This window comes from Pan paniscus, chromosome 16, assembly GCF_029289425.2.
Source record: "Pan paniscus chromosome 16, NHGRI_mPanPan1-v2.0_pri, whole genome shotgun sequence".
In the NCBI taxonomy this organism is placed as follows: domain Eukaryota; kingdom Metazoa; phylum Chordata; class Mammalia; order Primates; family Hominidae; genus Pan; species Pan paniscus.
Genome location: NC_073265.2, coordinates 80,577,943 through 80,594,898, shown reverse-complemented (window position 1 = coordinate 80,594,898; position 16,956 = coordinate 80,577,943). Strand labels below are relative to the sequence as shown.

The 16,956-nt window shown below is 47.1% G+C and overlaps 1 long non-coding RNA gene and 1 pseudogene across 2 annotated transcripts in view; one reads left to right on the top strand and one right to left on the bottom strand.

Moving 5' to 3' along the window:
- The first annotated feature begins 2,274 nt into the window (after nt 1-2,274).
- Nucleotides 2,275-9,167, top strand: LOC100984365 (golgin subfamily A member 2-like; annotated as a pseudogene).
- A 784-nt stretch (nt 9,168-9,951) lies between these two features.
- The window catches only part of LOC103784290 (uncharacterized), an 8,819-nt gene continuing 1,814 nt past the window's right edge, over nt 9,952-16,956 (bottom strand). For both annotated transcript variants that reach the window (XR_008621177.2, XR_008621178.2), the window contains exons 3-4: nt 10,859-11,211; nt 9,952-10,441 (exon numbers count right to left, since the gene is read on the bottom strand). This is a non-coding gene — a long non-coding RNA (uncharacterized LOC103784290). The remainder of the gene's footprint in view (nt 10,442-10,858; nt 11,212-16,956) is intronic.

Genomic DNA, 16,956 nt, shown 5'->3' with positions numbered 1-16,956 from the left:
GCATTAAGTACACTCACAGTGCTGTGTAACCATCACCACTAATCACTGCAGAATGTCTTCATCACTCCAAAAGAAACCCCGTACCCATGAAGCAGTCACTTCCAATTCCGCACCTTCCCCAGGCGCCGGTTGCCACTCATCTGCTTTCTGTCTCCGTGGATTTGCCTGTGTGTCAAGATGTTTTGATCTTTATGTTCCACTTAAAATGCAAATAACCATAGGAGAACCCACAATCAACACTTTCAATTCCATTAATTTCGACAATACCCACCCTTACCCACCTCCATAGTTTAGAAATTACTATTATTATCGTTTTAGAGACATGGTCTTGCTCTGTCACCCAGGCTGGAGTGCAGTGGCTCAATCACAGCTCACTGCAGCCTCGAAGTCCTGGGCTCAAGCAATCTCCCTGCCTCAGGCTCCCAAGTAGCTGAGACTACAGATGTGTACCACCACGCCTGGCTAATTTTTTGATGTTTTATAGAGACAGGGTCTCAAACTGCTGCCCAGGCTTTTCTCAAGCTCCTGGTCTCAAACAATTCTCCTACCTCAGCCTCTAAAAGTGTTTGGATTACAGGCATGAGCCAATGAGCCCAGCTAGAAATGATGGAATCCCTATGTGTTATGGGGAAAACACTAGCGTGGAAATTCAGAGACCAGGGTTCTAGCTCATTCTGTCCAAAATTATGTGCTCTTTTATGATGAGGGTCCCTGACTCGCTTTAGGCCTTAACATCCCCATCCTGAGGCATGGGAGGTGGACTCGGCTAATCAATTCCAGGGCCCTCTGCGGCTCTGACCCTCTAATGCCATAGCAGCAGTCCCCTGACCTGGCAGAGCACAGGGTGGGTGGGACCTGCAGGACTGGGTGCCAGAGGAAGCCAGGCCTGGGGATGGGGGCAGCACTGGGGAGGGCTCAGACTTGACCTGCCTCCCCCACCACTAGGCCCGGGGCCAGCCCTGTCCACACGAGCTTCCTGGCTGGTTCAAAGCCCCAGGCAGACTCTGCAGGTGGGATGTGGCAGTCCCCATCATAATGCCTGCTCTGGGGTGAGCCTCCTGGGGGCCTCAAGCAGAGGCCTTCCTGGGCAGGCTGAGGCAGGACAGGGCAGAGCAGGCCTGGGGACACAGGAAGGAAGGGACAGAGGTTGGGACAGGGCAGCTGCAGAGTGGGGTGCAAGATCCTCAACCCAGAGGCTCCCTAGGCCCCACTTGCCCCAGCTCTTGAGAGCCTGGTTCTGAGCTCTGCCAGGACTGGGGCTCAGCATTGCCCATGGAAACAGGCATGGCAGCGAAGAAAATCATAACCAAATATTTGTAGTCACCTCTCTCCTCCCTTCTGGAAAGGGAGGGTCCCTGGTTTGTGGGCTCTTGGCCTCCTGGACATTATTCTGTAGTGAAGGGAGAAAGGTTGAGATGCAGAGCTGGAGAAACTAACAGAGGCCAAACTGGTCCATTTGAGGAAAGATGGGGGATCCCAGGAGGGGAGGAGGGGACACCCTGGGGAACCGGGGGCCTTCTCAGGTGGTCCAAGTAGGGGAGGGCAGGATACAGAAAGTCAGAACATGGCTTTGAGTTTTGGAGACAAGAGAAAAGAGGGAGTGATTTGGACAACTGGAGAAGATCAGGCTGGGGAGAGAAACGTTTAGAGATTTGGAAGATAGTGTGTCGTGCGATGTATTGTGAAAACCCCTTCTTCATATCCGTAAAAAACCACCACTGATGATGCGTGATACAATTCAGTGCTTTTGCAGACGGACTGGTGCCTTTTTAAAATAATAAGAATGCATTGGCTTGGCTCCATCTGAATTAGTAGAGACAGACATCTTGAGCAGGTTATATCAGTGTTCCATTAGCTAAATATTGGGTTTCCTATTTTGTGGCTTGGCTTAAACCACTTTGTAGGCCCTTCTGCACTGGAAGGCACCTCAGAAATCACCTCTTTGGCCTGCAGCTGCATGTCCCCAAACTCTTGGCTTTCCTAAATGAGTGGCCTCATTCAGAAGATAATACAGCATCCCTCATCTGAAAATCAAAATCCAAAACTGTTTGAGTGCCGACATGATGTTCGAAGGCCAGGTTCAAAGGAAATGCTCATTGGAGCATTTTCTATTTCAGATTTTCGAATTCCAAAATCTGAAAAAATCCGAAATCCAAAATACTTCTGTAATTGTAACCTGTAATAGCCATTGGGTCCTGACCTTCCAGCTGACGCAGCAAGCAGTCAACAGAGGCTCACCATGCACCCGTCCTGCCCCTCACCCTCCCACGGGCTTGTGCCTCACCCCCCAGCCTCCCTTGCACCTGCTGGGAAGGGGACACAATGCTCCTGCCCTGCCTTCTTGGATCTCAGACCACTGTGACAATTGCAGGATTCCAGCCAGGGAAAGTGCTACAGGTAGAGGTACTTAGTACTCTCCATAGAGAAGGTTCCAGCAATGGCACAGCAGCCCCTGAAGGGTCTGTGACGGTCTCCACTCCTCCAGCTCTGGTCCCTGCCTCTTAGGGAGCTCCTCAGCACTGACCTCAGAGTCATGGGGGGAGGTCCCAACCTCAGACTGAGGTACCTGCTTCTCCTCCTCCCACATGACCTCCCTGTGGCCTCTGACCCCGCTGTGAAATGAGGGTGGTAATGTCTCCTTCAGTGGGCTGTTGGGAGGTCAGAGAGAATGGATACAAAGTGCTGCACACAAAACCCAGCACTGGGAGGTGCCCCATCCATGACACCGTGAATCCCAGTCCACAATGCAGTGCGTGAGAAATTTCATCCTAAAGTCTTTGATTTTAAATGCAACATTTGAGTTTCTGAACTCAAGGTCCCTTTCCTGGGCAGTCAGGTGTGCCTCAGTGCTCTGGTTCTATGTGAAGTCAGGGGATTGGGATGCAGAGAGACACCTCGTCCTCAGTCATCCTTCCACCTTGATCACCACTGAGATATCCATCTTTTCTAGCCATTGTTTCTGTTCTGTGGCAGGCCTGGGATCACCCAGACACACCACACTGTTGCTGCGGGTGGCAGGAAATGTCATGGGAGAGGGTCAGGGTCCCCCTGGTGCCCCCCATCTCCTCCCTCCCTCCTTCCCCTCTACTACTTCCTCCCCAGCAGCAGTGAAGTTTGGAGCTGCTGCTGGCTACAATGAGGGGGAAGGGCAGGGAGGAGAAAAAAAGGGATAGCATTAGGAGATACACGTGATGTTAAATGACGAGTTACTGGGTGCAGCACACCAACATGGCACAGGTATACATATGTAACAGACCTGCACGTTGTGCACATGTACCCTAAAACTTAAAGTATAATGAAAAAAAAAAAAAACTCTCAGCTGGACGTGGTGGCTCACGCCTGTAATACCAGCACTTTGGGAGGACTAGGCAGATGGATCACCTGAGCTCAGGAGTTCATGACCAGCCTGGCCAACATGGTGAAACCCCGTCATTACTAAAAATAAAAAAAATTAGCCAGGCATGGTGGCGGGCATCTGTCATCCCAGCTACTAGGGAGGCTGAGGCAGGAGAATCGCTTGAACCTGGGAGGTGGAGGTTGCAGTGAGCCGAGATCATGCCACTGCACTCCAGCCTGGGCAACAGAGCGAGATTCTGTCTCAAAACAAAAAATAAATAAATAAAATAAAAATGAAAAATAAAAGGAAGATGGGGCAGCTTTGTGTACTGCACGTCCCGAAAATGGGCTGACTGACCTCAAGAGGCAGAGATTCAAGCTCTCTAGCCTACGTGGAAAACATACAGGAGAAAAAAGAAGAAAAAGAAAAAATATATAAATATAAATAAATGAAAATAACACTTCTCCCTGATTATAAAGGAAATCACATTCTTTTTGTAATAATTTGGATGACAAAATATAAAGAAAAATTTTTAATTTTGCCACTCAAAACATTCTGGTTTGTTGCTTTTTACACTTTTGTGTGCATATAAACATTTTAAAAAGTAGAATCATAATATATAGTCTTTTGTCACTTACTATATTTTGGGCATGTTTCTATGGCAGAAATATATCCTGGCATCATCATTTTTAATAGCTGGCTGTATATTAAGTGAATCGTTGCCACCCCAGAGGTGAAATTCTTTCTATATACATTTTTAATAGACTTGAGCAAGCATTTTTGGACTGAATTCATAGAAGAAGAATTTCTGGAGGAAAATAACATAAAACAGTTTTAGGGTTTTTAATAGAAATGTTCAAATTATCCTGTAGGAAAATTGGTTCAGTTTATACTCCCACCAACAGAGACAGAGCTCCAGGTTTCCCCTTCTATTTGTCATCTTTGCTGGTCTTTAAGCAGAAAATCTCATTGTTTTCATGACATTTCTTTGATTTCTAGTGCTTTTTAATGTTTTTCATATGCTTATTGGCCATTTTTATTCTTGTGGGAAGTTCCCGTGTCTCCATTGCCCACTTTCTGTTAGAAATCATTCCTTTTTTCTGAGTAATTTTTTTTTTTTTTTTTTTTTTTGAGGCAGAGTTTTGCTCTTGTTGCCCAGGCTGGAGGGCAATGGCGCCATCTCAGCTCACCACAACCTCCACTTCCCAGGTTCAAGGTGGAAAATACTCAAAACTTAAATTTCCTGTTGAATGCAATTTGAAAATATAGCCAATGATTCCACTTTTCTTCTCTAGTAAGTTTGGACATTCTGATCTACTTGGTGTTTTATTATAGAACTCCTAGTGTGCCTGAGTCTTACATTGTGAAGATACTTTTCTGAAACTTTACATGTAAGAGAATATATATGATATTGGATGAGATCAGGCTGGATGAGAACTGATACCTGTAGATATACTTTTTAGACAAAATCTCTGGTTGCCACTCGTTTTCTTATTTAACTCATAAAAATAAAACACATTGGATGGAGGGTAGGAGTAGGAAGCAGATTGATATGTTTTAATTGCAAGTCATTGTTTCATATCAATACAGAACATATGGTATCCCTGGCTTTGGACCTACAGAAGGAAACACATTTTTCTACCTGGCGTATGCCAGAGGTTCTTGAACACCTGGAGGGATTACTGCAGCCCTGGGGTGGTGAGAACCCCATCCAGCTGGGGCCATGGCCTAGGGATCATGCCAGGTATGGGGACGCTCCAGCCAAGAGCTGAAAAATTTGAGTCCTTGTTCTTCTCCTGCCATAGAATCCTCTAGAGAATGCTAAAAATCTACAAATTGAGGCCCTGCCATAGACCTGGGGAATCAGAATCTCAAGGTTAGGGCTTAAAATTTTTTTTCATAAAGCATCATGGATGAAAACCATTATTTTATAGATTACATTTATATGTCTAGCTCATGAGTCTGTTTATTTCCTTCTGAGGTTCAAGCCAACACTTTCACTATTTCCTGGTAATAGAGTTGTGATCTTTTTTTTTTTTTTTTTTTGAGATGAGGTCTCGCTCTGTGACCCAGGCTGGAGTGCGGTGGTGCTGTCTCAGCTCACTGCAACCTCCACCTCCCAGGCTCAAGCTATTCTCCTGCCTCAGACTCTCAAGTAGCTGGGACTACAGGTGCGTGCCACTGCACCTGGCTAATTTTTGTATTTGTAGAGACGGGGCTTCGCCATGTTGCCCAGGCTGGTCTGGAACTCCTGAGCTCAAGGAATCCACCCGCCTCAGCCTCCCAAAATTTTGGGATTACAGGCATGAGCCGCCATGCCCAGCCTGAGATCTCTTTAAAATTATTCAATTTTTTGTATCTAAAGCAAAGCAATTTGACAGAGACTTTATTGACTGAGTTGTACATTGAGCCTAGCCCTAGCCCTTTTAAAGGCACTGGGTGGAACAGTCCGGGCTTCCCAGATCGAAATTTCTCCTGTTTCACCATCCAGTTGTCTAGATGCTGCAAAGCCCTGGATGCTAACCAGCAGTTACAGCAGGCCATGGAAGAGCGGGCACAGCTGGTAGCATACCTGGGGCACGTGAGGCTTTGCAGAGGGAGGGACGTGGAAGGAAGATGACCCCAGGTGGCCAGGAGTATGTGAGGACCAGTGACAGCCCTTCCTAACTTCTGTGTCAATTCTCGCAGGTGATGGAGTGGCTGCAATATCTACAAATGGAGAGACGAGTACGCTGAGTATCTCCATGGAGAGCACGCCATGTGTGGCAGAGGATGCAGGAGATGTTGGAGCAGGTGAGACCTGACGCTTCAGTCCCCGCCTTAGAGAGGTCACTTGATCGTTCTGACCATCTGTGCAATGGGAGGAGCACAGCCAGAGGTGGTCATGGGTCTGGGCTTTGTGGAGGTGGGGGCAGAGAGGGAGATGGTAGCCTGTCCAGCCACCAGCCCCTCTCTCCAGGGCCCTTTCCCCCTGTATTTTGGGCAGGTTCACACATTGAAGGAGGAGAAGAAGCATGACATGCGTCAGGTAGAGGAGCTGGAGACAAGCTCAGCTCCACTGCTCACCATTGAACGAAGAACCAGATGGGTGAGCTGGGGCTGGGGTGACCTCGAAGCAGGACTGGCATCAGAGGGCTGTGGGGGTGGCTTAGAATGCCCCAGGGAGGTGGGTAAATGGAAGGGCTTTGAGGCACAGGGAAAGAGGTGGGGACATGGCAAGTCTTATCATCTCCATGAGCCTCAGTGTCCCCATCAGCAAAGAGGGAGGAGTGCTGATTGTCAGCCACCCACAGTGCTATCTAAAAGCGGCTTGGAAGATTGGCTACCACCCGGGTGCAAGGAATCATTAGCAGGGAGGCCAAGTTTGGGGAGCCTGAGAGGAACTGTGCACCAAGAGGAGGGTTTTTTGAGAATCCAGGGGCCCTTATTGTCTGCTTCCTTTCTCAGCTGAACCCCTACACCTGGAGCCCCCAGCAGGACCCGTGGAGGTGGAGCAGCAGCTGCAAGCAGAGATCAAGCACCTGCGGAAGACGCTGGAGAGTCTGGCAGGACAGCTCCAAGCCCAAGTGGAAGCCAATGAGGGCTCGAGTCACCTGAACCGGCAGCAGGAGCAGAGGCTGCGGGAGTGGAAAGCAGAGCTCCGGGAGGAGCAGGGGGAGACGGGCAGGTCCTCCGTGCAGAAAGACCGCACCACCGTCAGCCACGCGCTCTCCCAGAATCACCAGCTCGAGGAGCAGCTGGCCAAGGTGAAGCAGATGGTAACCCCCGCCCCATCCAAGAAGGGCTAGGAGGCGGGCACCAGTCTCTGGGGAAGGGAGGTGCAAGGCCAGAGGCAGCTCTAGCCTGGGGGACAGGTGACCCCAACACCCTCCAGGGCAGTGCTGTGATTGTTTCTTGCTTCCTGCCCTCTGACTTTTAGAGGTGGGTAGCCCTGGGCTTCTCCCAGATCTGGACGTCATCATCCCAGCTAGAGGCATGGAGCCCCCCAGTCATAGGGAAAGAGGCAGTGGTATAAGAGCCTCCTTAGATTCAAACTGAATTCCGGCCTCGGCTCCATGGCTCACCATTGAACTACTTTGCATCTCTAAGTCTCAGTTTATTTCACTTAAAAAGGAAGTGAGCTTTTTCTTCACAGAGGTGCTGAGGGTTAAATGAGATAATACGTGGAAACATTAGGCATGTAGCACACTTAGCAGATGGTGGTTGGCTCCCTCTGCTTTTCCTCCAGTCTGTGGCCTGCAGTTTAAATGGTGAGAAAAGGGTGTGAGATTTGAGGCTGGGGAAGGAGGCATGGGGCTCTAGGCAAGTAGGGGCAGTCTCTTAGGCCTGGAGCAAGGGGCCAGGGACCTGGGCAGGTGACAGAGCCCCACAGTGCCCTCTTACCCTATTAATGGGCCCAGAATCTGGAAGCCAGCCACCAGCTGCCCTCATGCCCAGGGACTTCCTGCAGGTGGAGCTGGAGAGCCAAGAGGCTCAGAGTCTGCAGCGACAGCGAGACCAGTACCTAGGTCACCTGCAGCAGTACGTGGCCACTTATCAGCAGCAGGTGGCAGCCTATCAGCAGCTGACCTCTGAGAAGGAGGTGCTGCACAGGCAGTTACTGCTGCAGACCCGGCTCATGGACCAGCTGCAGCAGCAGGAAGCTCAGGGCAAAGCAGTGGCCGAGATGGCCCGCCAAGAGCTCAAGGAAACTCAGGCAAGGGAGTTACTGAGGACGGGACCCCGAGGGGGACGACCTGCCAACCTCTGTGCCTTCTCATTCTCTTTCCTGGCCCCTTAGGAGCGCCTGGAAGCTACCAGCCAGCAGAACCAGCAGCTACAGTCCCAGATGAGCCTCATGGCTCTCCCTGGGGAAGGTACGGGACACCACTCAGAGGAAGAGGAGAGAGCCCCAGGAGGAAAGGGGGACTGTTAGCAGTGTAGGATTGAGGAGATGGAAGAGACCTTTAAGACAGCTGGTCATTATGCTGACCGGGTGTCTGCACTAAGTTTGGCATCAATATGGTGACCTCCTGGGAGCGGGGACCACCAGGTTGCCTAAGGATGGGATCCAGTTCAGAACTCCCGCACCGATGGCTAGTGGGACTGTGCCTGGGCAACATAGCGAGACATTGGCTCTTAGAAAAAAAAAAATGAAAATAGAGAACAGCTGCTCATTCCTCTCTGGGAAGGGGCAGGCCCAGGGTTACACAGTGAGGGTGGGGACAGAGATAGCCCACTGTACCTCCCTTGTTGGGTTGTCTGAGGACCCCTCTGGCCACCCCTCACAGGCGATGAACTGGGCAGTAAGGAGGAGGAGGAGGCGCCTCAGCCCATGCCAAGCATCTTGGAGGACCTGAAGAGCCGGGAGGCCATGGTGAGCCTGACTCCCACCACCCCACCTTTGCTGCCTCCCTCTGTGGTCCCTCCCAGACCCCCTTTTGCTCTTTGTTTCCTGCCCTCTGATTTCTCTGGACCCTCGTGCCTTCCCTGGGAGCCAGTGATCAGACATCATTTCACCTGTGACCCACAGGTGCACCCTCTGAGGCCCCAAAGGAAGACCTCCTCTCCCCCTCCCTGCCACATTTGTCCTGTGTATCCCCCTACAAGAATGCATACGTCTTGCCTGCAGGTGGCCTTTTTAAACTCGGCTTTAGTCAGTGCCGAGGAGGAGCAGCAGGCACAGCTACGTGGGCAGCTGAAAGAGCAAAGGGTGTGCTGCCAGCACCTGGCTCACCCGGTGGCCTTGGCCCAGAAGGAGCCAGAGGCGGCAGCCCCAACCCCAAGGACCGGGGGCGATTCCGCGTGTGGGGAGACCAACCCGGCTTTCTCCATGTTGGCCAGGCTGGTCTTGAACTCCTGACCTCAAGTGAGCCGCCCTCTTCAGCCTCCCAAAGTGCTGGGATTACAGGCCTAAATCACCACACCCAGTCCAATGAAGACTTTTTTACAATTTGCAGTTCAGGTTGTGGAAAATTTGAGCTACAAATTAGCAAGAGTTTACTCTTCACGTGAATGTTGTCAGATTCATCTTTTAATAATTGGTGTTTATATTTTCATTTAATGTCATCCACTTTTCTACAGGGTATGGACAGTGGATTTGCAGGTGGAGAAGACAAAATTTATAATGTTTACGATCAAGCCTGGAGAGGTGGTAAATAAAGATATGGCCCAGAGTATTTATAGGTCCGGTAAAAATCTGGACAAGGATATGTATGGTCATGACCTAGAAGCCAGAAGAAAGACCAACAGGTATCAAGCCATACAACTCTGTTTCAGTGTTTACACCAGTGAAAATAAAGTAGTTCATAGTCTTTTTCTCTTGTTCCCTAGATTTGTTCCCAAAAAGGAGTTTTTCAGACCATAGACAGAGAGGCCGAGAGGCTGAGAAGGACCAGTTCAGTTTGAGGAAGATTCTTTTGATTTGGACACATTTTTGGAAGAAGCCAGACAGCATGGTGGCCCTCAAAGACCCTCAGCAGCTGCCCCAGAGAACATGAGCATGAAGGCAAGAAGAGGAGGAAGGCGCAGACACACGTCTCTTCAAAGCAAATGAACTGTGATCATCCATAACCCTAATGATGCAAGTGCTGTGGCACGACACTTTGTGAATGGTCAGGATACAAACCAAATCTGGATTCTACTTTTTATTATTGGAGAAGGCAAGGGTGGGGAGGGGGCGGGGATAGAAAATTTTACTTTGAATTATTTAGTTTTTTTAAAGAGTGGGTTGTATTTGTGCTTCTCCCACCTTTCAGCATGTGTAGAACATGCTGGCCCACATACACAGTCAAGACCACTTCCTTTTGTGTGACACTAGCAGTTCGGGTTAACATTTTGTGTAAGAACACCTGCTTATGAGTCAAGTCACCCCAACGGCAGTGAGGAGGAGGATGTTCACATATTGGAACTGTCCTGCCCAATAAATGTGGCCCCTGTTGCGCTGTGTTTTAATTTGGAGTGGGGAAAAGCCACATTAATTTAATGTGGCTTTGTTTCAAATGAAAACCTTTAGACAAAATTCTCGGTTATGTTTCCTTTATGTAATAGGCTGGGAGAGTCTCAAAAATCTTCCTCTTCACCAGATGTTTGCAAAACTTTAGGCCTTTGAGCTTGAACCTGGAGCTGGAAAAAAATAAGCACTGTAAGGAAGGAAAGGCAATGTCTGCAAAAACATTCGATCTGAAAATCGCCTTTTTATGAGGGAGTCGGTGAAAAGAACTCAGGCAGTTTTTATTTGCACCTTGTTCTTTTATTTGTTTTCTCCTCAAACTCCCTTTACCATCTTTGTTGTTCTTATGACTCCCTCACCCTCCATTAAAAATTGTAAATTGGGCAAGTCACAGTGGCTCAGTCCTATAACCCCAGCACTGTGGGAGGCTGAGGCAAGAGGACAGCTTGAGGCTAGGAGTTCAAAACTAACCTGCAGCATAGAAAGGCCCAGTCTCAACGAAAACAAATAAATTAAAAAATAAAATATAAATCAATCTGGCCCAAGATCACATAATAAGTGGGAAAGGCAAGATTTCAGCCCCAGCTTACCTGACTTGAGAAGTGCGCTTCTATGTCCACTGTGTTCTGTATATCTTGCTAACAATTACAGGTCTTCTTGTACTTCTCCTTTAAAACTGGGAACTCTTCCACCCCACCGTTCTAACGAGCATGAAGGCAGCTTCAGTTACAAATCTCTCAAAGTCCCCATCGTTCCACATTTATGATCTATTTAATTGATACATAATCAGATAGTAGCTGCATGTATATCATAGGTATCTGGTATACAAACAGATTGACTTGACTCCATCTAGAATATGATTTTCCTGTTGTAGTGCATTCTGAAGTTCTTCTGAAGAAAACTGAACCCAACCCGCACCTCTGTGAAAGCCAGTCTCCTTGTCCTAGAAATTCAAAATATGGGAAAAGATTAATCATGAACTTGAGGAAGTTTCCATGAGCTCCAAATCAAACTGCCAAATTTTTCATCGGCCACAATCGGGTTGATTATTTATTGTTTGAGACAGGGTCTCGCTCTGTGACCCAGGCTGGACTGCAGTGGTGTGAACATGACTCACTGCAGCCTCAACTTCCTGGGTTCAAGGGATCCTCCCACCTCAGCCCCTTCAGTAGCTGGGATCATAGGTGCACACCACCATACCTGGCTAATGTTTTGTATTTTTTGCAGAGATGGTGTCTTGCCATGTTACCCAGGCTGGTTTCAAACTGCTGGGCTCGAGCAATCCTCCCACCTGGGCCTCCCAAAGTGCTGGAATTACAGGTATGAGCCACTGTGCCCAGCCTCAAATCGGATTCCAGACATTTAGAAATGTCAGCAACCTCACTCATAGGTGGGAACTGAACAATGAGATCACATGGACACAGGAAGGGGAATATCATACTCTGGGGACTGTGGTGGGGAGGGGGGAGGGGGGAGGGATAGCATTGGGAGATATACCTAATGCTAGATGACGAGTTAGTGGGTGCAGCGCACCAGCATGGCACATGTATACATATGTAACTAACCTGCACAATGTGCACATGTACCCTAAAACTTAAAGTATAATAAAAAATAAAAATAAAAAAAATAAAAATAAAAAAAAAAAAAAAAAAAAAAAGAAATGTCAGCAACCTTGCTTCATACCCTTCCTCGTTACCCAAGGCTAAATCCCTATGTTCATGAACTTACTCTGTTTTCCTCACTGCCATAGAAAAGATATGGGTAATGAGTTTCTGTGTCATTCTAGATGCAAACCATATTAACAGTAATAGCCAAGGGAGATTTAGATCAGAACACTTGTTTCTAACCTCATTTCTAGAAACTAGAAAATTAGGCCTCAAAACCTAGGCGCACCTATGATCGTTTCTGAGCCCAGTCACCCTCAACACCAGCACTACCATCATCACGTGTTCCTAATGATAAACAAGAAACGACAACATTTAGCCCTTACTTAACCTCGTTACAGACTTCTGGTTAATTGAAACAATTTTTTACTTTCCCTTTGTGCAAACGGAAGACTTCTTTGCTTTTCTGAGATGGAGTCTCGCTCTGTCGCCAGGATGGAGTGCAGTGGCGTGATCTTGGCTCACTGCAACCTCCAACTCCCTGATTCAAGCTATTCTCCTGCCTCAGCCTCCCGAGTAACTGGGATTACAGGCATGCACCACCATGCCCAGTTAATTTTTGTATTTTTAGTAGAGACGGGGGTTTCACAATGTTGGCCCGGCTGGTCTCGAACTCTTGGCCTCAAGTGATCTACCTGCCTTGGCCTTCCAGAGTGCTAGGATTACAGGTGTGAGCCACCGCTCCCAGCCTACATTACCACAGCCCTTACAGTGCTGCAAAGAAAAAAACAGTTTCAGTGAGGTATGTGTAAACTCTGTGTACTCACATCACACCCTAGAAAGCCCACAAAAAAAATACAGCCCAGGATAAATGTATAGACTGACTTCTAAACCCTCACAAGAAAGCTAAGGAAATGTAATTAATGTAAAAATAATGTTTCATTAGTTATCAATCTAGAAAAGGTACTCAATGAAGATAAAACTGAAAATATTCTCTGCTGATTATTAGACATCTATTAGAGATCATTAGCATACTATAGTAGGCAGAATTCTAAAGTGGGTCCCGTGATCTCCACACATTCCCCATGTTACACCTTATACACTCCCCTCGTTTTGAGTGTAGGCAAGACCTGACTTGTTTCTTGTTGTTGTTGTTGTTGAGATGGAATCTCACTTTGTCACCCAGGCTGGAGTGCAGTGGCGCGATCTCAGTTCACTGCAGCCTCCACCTCCCAGGTTCAAGTGATTATCCTGCCTCAGCCTCCCTAGTAGCTGGGATTACAGTTGGTGGGATTAGCCACCACGCCTGGCTAATTTTGTTTGTACATGTTTAGTAGAGATGGGGTTTCACCATGTTGGCCAGGCTAGTCTCAAACGGTTGACCTCAAGTGATCTGTCTGCCTCGGCCTCCCAAAGTGCTGGGATGGGAGACCTGACTTGTTTCTAACCAAAAGAATATAGCAAAAGCAATGGGATGTCACTCCTGTGTTATGTTCTATATAAGATACCATCTTAGCAGACTGGAGAAGCCCTTGCTGGCTTTAAAGAAGCAAGCTGCCATGTTGTAAGACAGTCCACAGATAAGCCAGGCAACAAGGAGCTTCAGGCAGTCCCTAGGTGAGAGCAGCTCCCAACTCAGAGCCAAAGGTCATCAAGGAAACAGACCTCAGTCCTACAGTTAAAGATGAATTCTGCCAAACACACTGAAGGAGCTTGGAAGTCAGTCTTTTTCCCCAGTTGGCCCTTTGATTATCCAGCTGACACCTGGATTATAGTGCTGTGAAACCCTAAGGAGAGGACCCAGCTAAACTGTGCCCAGCTGTGAGATATGTGTTATTTTCAGCCATTATGCTTGTGGTATTTTGTTATACAACAATAAAAAAGCTAACACAAATACCTATAAAACTTTTTTATTTTTTAATAAGTATCACTCCAAATGTTATCAATAGACTTTAGACCACACACAGTAGCTCACGCCTGTAATCCCAGCACGTTGGGAGGCCAAAGCTGGAAGATGGCTTGAAGCCAGCAGTTCAAGACCAGCCTTGGCAACATGGCAAGACCCCCCCTCATCTCTATAAAAATAGGCCAGGCACAGTGGCTCACAGTCGTAATGCCAGCAGTTTGGGAGGCCAAGGTGGGTGGATCACTTGAGTCCAGGAGTCTGAGACCAGCCTGGGCAACACGGTGAGACCCTGTCTCTATAAAAATAGGCCAGGCATGGGCCAGGTGCAGCGGCTCGTGCCTGTAATCCCAGCACTGTGGGAGGCCGAGGTGGGCGGATCACGAGGTCAGGAGATCGAGACCATCCTGGCTAACATGGTGAAACCCCGTCTCTATTAAAAAATATAAAAAATTAGCCAGGCGCGGTGGCGGGCACCTGTAGTCCCAGCTACTAGGGAGGCTGAGGCAGGAGAATGGCATGAACCCAGGAGGCCGAGCTTGCAGTGAGCCGAGATAGTGCCACTGCAGTCTGGCCTGGGCAAAAGAGTGAGACTCCGTCTCTAAAAAAAAAAAAAAAAAAAAAAAAAGATTGCAATATATGATAATCATTTTTAAAGTATTTGATTAAACCTGATAGGTTTTCCAGAAATGAAAAAAAATCAATTTTAAAACCAAAGCTGATTTTTAGAAAGTTTCAAAATGTAAATCAGCCCTATCCAGAATATAATTTATTTAAAACTTTATCTTGAGGAGTCATTTTATAATAGTATAACTATTAAAAAATGTAACTGTTATTTTAATGTTTTGAAATAAAACATTTTAAAATATGAATACTGTAGCTTAAAAGAAAGAAACTGGAGAAGGAAAAGTAGAGAAAGAAATGCCAATTCCAGTCCAAAGTTTTATTTGTCAAGTTTTCTTAGAATAACTTTTACCTATTTACGAATTCTTGTAAATAGAATTTATAATGGAAATACTGAAAGACTTTTGCCTAAAGTGTCATTATCAAATACTGCTGTGATGTTACTGTAATGTAATAAGTTATTGTTGCAAAGTGCTGTTTTTGACTTAAAATTTTATTTTGTGTGTCTTGAAAACCATAGTATTAAAGGTATCGAGATTGTGCAAATGCTGGGCACACTTGGCATGGGATAATGTTTTTATTTTTACAAAATTGTAATATAACTATGCAAGTGTTTATTAAAAGAACACAAACTGAAAAGGTTATGGGATTAAAAAAAGTAATGGGATTAAAAAAGTTATGAGATGTTCTGCACGGTGGCTCACGCCTGTAATCCCAGCACTTTGGGAGGCCGAGGCGGGCAGATCACGAGGTCAGGAGATCAACACCATCCTGGCTAACACGGTGAAACCCGTCTCTGCTAAAAATATAAAAAATTAGCCAGGCATGGTGGCACACCCCTGTAGTCCCAGCTACTTGGGAGGCTCAGGCAGGAGAACTGCTGGAACCCAGAAGGTGGAGGTTGCAGTGAGCCGAGATCGCACCACTGCACTCCAGCCTCGGCAACAGAGTCAGACTCCGTCTCAAAAAAAAAAAAAAAAAAAAAGTTATGAGATTAAAAAGTTATGGGATTTTTAAAAAGTTACATTATGGGATAAAAAATGTTATGAAAAAAGGCTGAGGAAAAAAATTGTGGGAAAAAAGTTGTGGAAAAAGTTATGAAAAAAAAATTATTCCAAAAAAAGTTTTATGAAAAGCTATGGGATTTAAAAAAAAAGTCATGTCATAAAAATTAAATAAAAGCAGGCCACTGTCAGCAAAACCTGGAGAAGTGTCCAATGGGGGAAACAGGTGCAGATGAGATGAAGATTACTGTCATCCAAAAGCAGGGAACTAGGCCCGGCGTGGTGGCTCGCTCCTGTAAGCCCAGAATTTTGGGAGGCCGAGGTGAGCGGATCACCTGAGGTCAGGAGTTCGAAACCAGCCTGGCCAACATGGCAAAACCCTGTCTCTACTAAAAATACAAAAAATTAGCTGGGCATGGTGGTGCGTGCCTGTAGTCCCAGCTACTCAGGAGGCTGAGGCAGCAGAATTGCTTGAACCCGGGAGGTGGAGGTTGTAGTGAGCCCAGATGCACCATTGCACTCCAGCCTGGGTGACAGAGCAAGACTCCATCTCAAAAAAAAAAAAAAAAGTTATGGAAAAAACTTAGGAAGAAAAAGTTATCGGATAAAAAATGTCACGGGATAAAAATAAAAATAAGGCTGGGCGTGGTGGCTCACGCCTGTAAGCCCAGCACTTTGGGAGGCTGAGGCAGGTGGATCACCTGAGGTCAGGATTCGAGACCAGCCTGGCCAACATGGAGAAACCTCATCTCTACCAAAACTACAAAAATTAGCTGGGAGTGCTGGCGCATGCCTGTAACTCCAGCTGCTCCAGAGACTGAGACAGGAGAATCGCACGAGCCTGGGAGGCGGAGGTTGCAGTTAGCCAAGATAGCACCACTGCCCTTCAGCCTGGGCAACAGAGTGAGATTCCGGGGGGGGGGAAAGAAGGAGTGTAATGTAATGCTTCACTCATCTTCTTTAAGCAGCAGTGGGAGTAAATCCCACCACTTTAGGGCAACCTCCATCTCCCACTGCAGCCAAGATTCAATCTAAGGGGGTTAGTGGGAAGAAAGGCTCAGCATAAAATACCATATGAGCTCTCAAAGTCCAGTGTGAGCATAGCGTGTTTTTTGTTTTTTGCTTAGCCTTGTATTATACAGCTTTTCAAACATAGAAACGTAGGGAGAAGTTCAGCAAAGTGGCATGTGCCTGTATTCCAGCTATCTGGGGGGCTGAGGTGGGAGGATCACTTGAGCCCAGGAGCTCAAAGCTGCTGTGAGCTATGACTATGCCTCTGCACTCCAACCTGGGCAACAGAGCAACACTCCATCTCTAAATAAAGACGTAGAATACTAAAATGCAATAAACCCCCATGTACCCATCAGCTTTAACAATTAACAAATGGCCAATCATTTTTTAATTTTTTTATAGACATGGGGGTCTTGCTATGTTGCCTAGGCTGGTCTTGAACTCCTGGGCTCAAGCAATCCACCTGCCTCGGTCTGGGTTCACAGGCGTGAGCCACCGTGCCTGGCCCAATCTTTTTCCTGAGTGTTCCTACATCTCCCCCT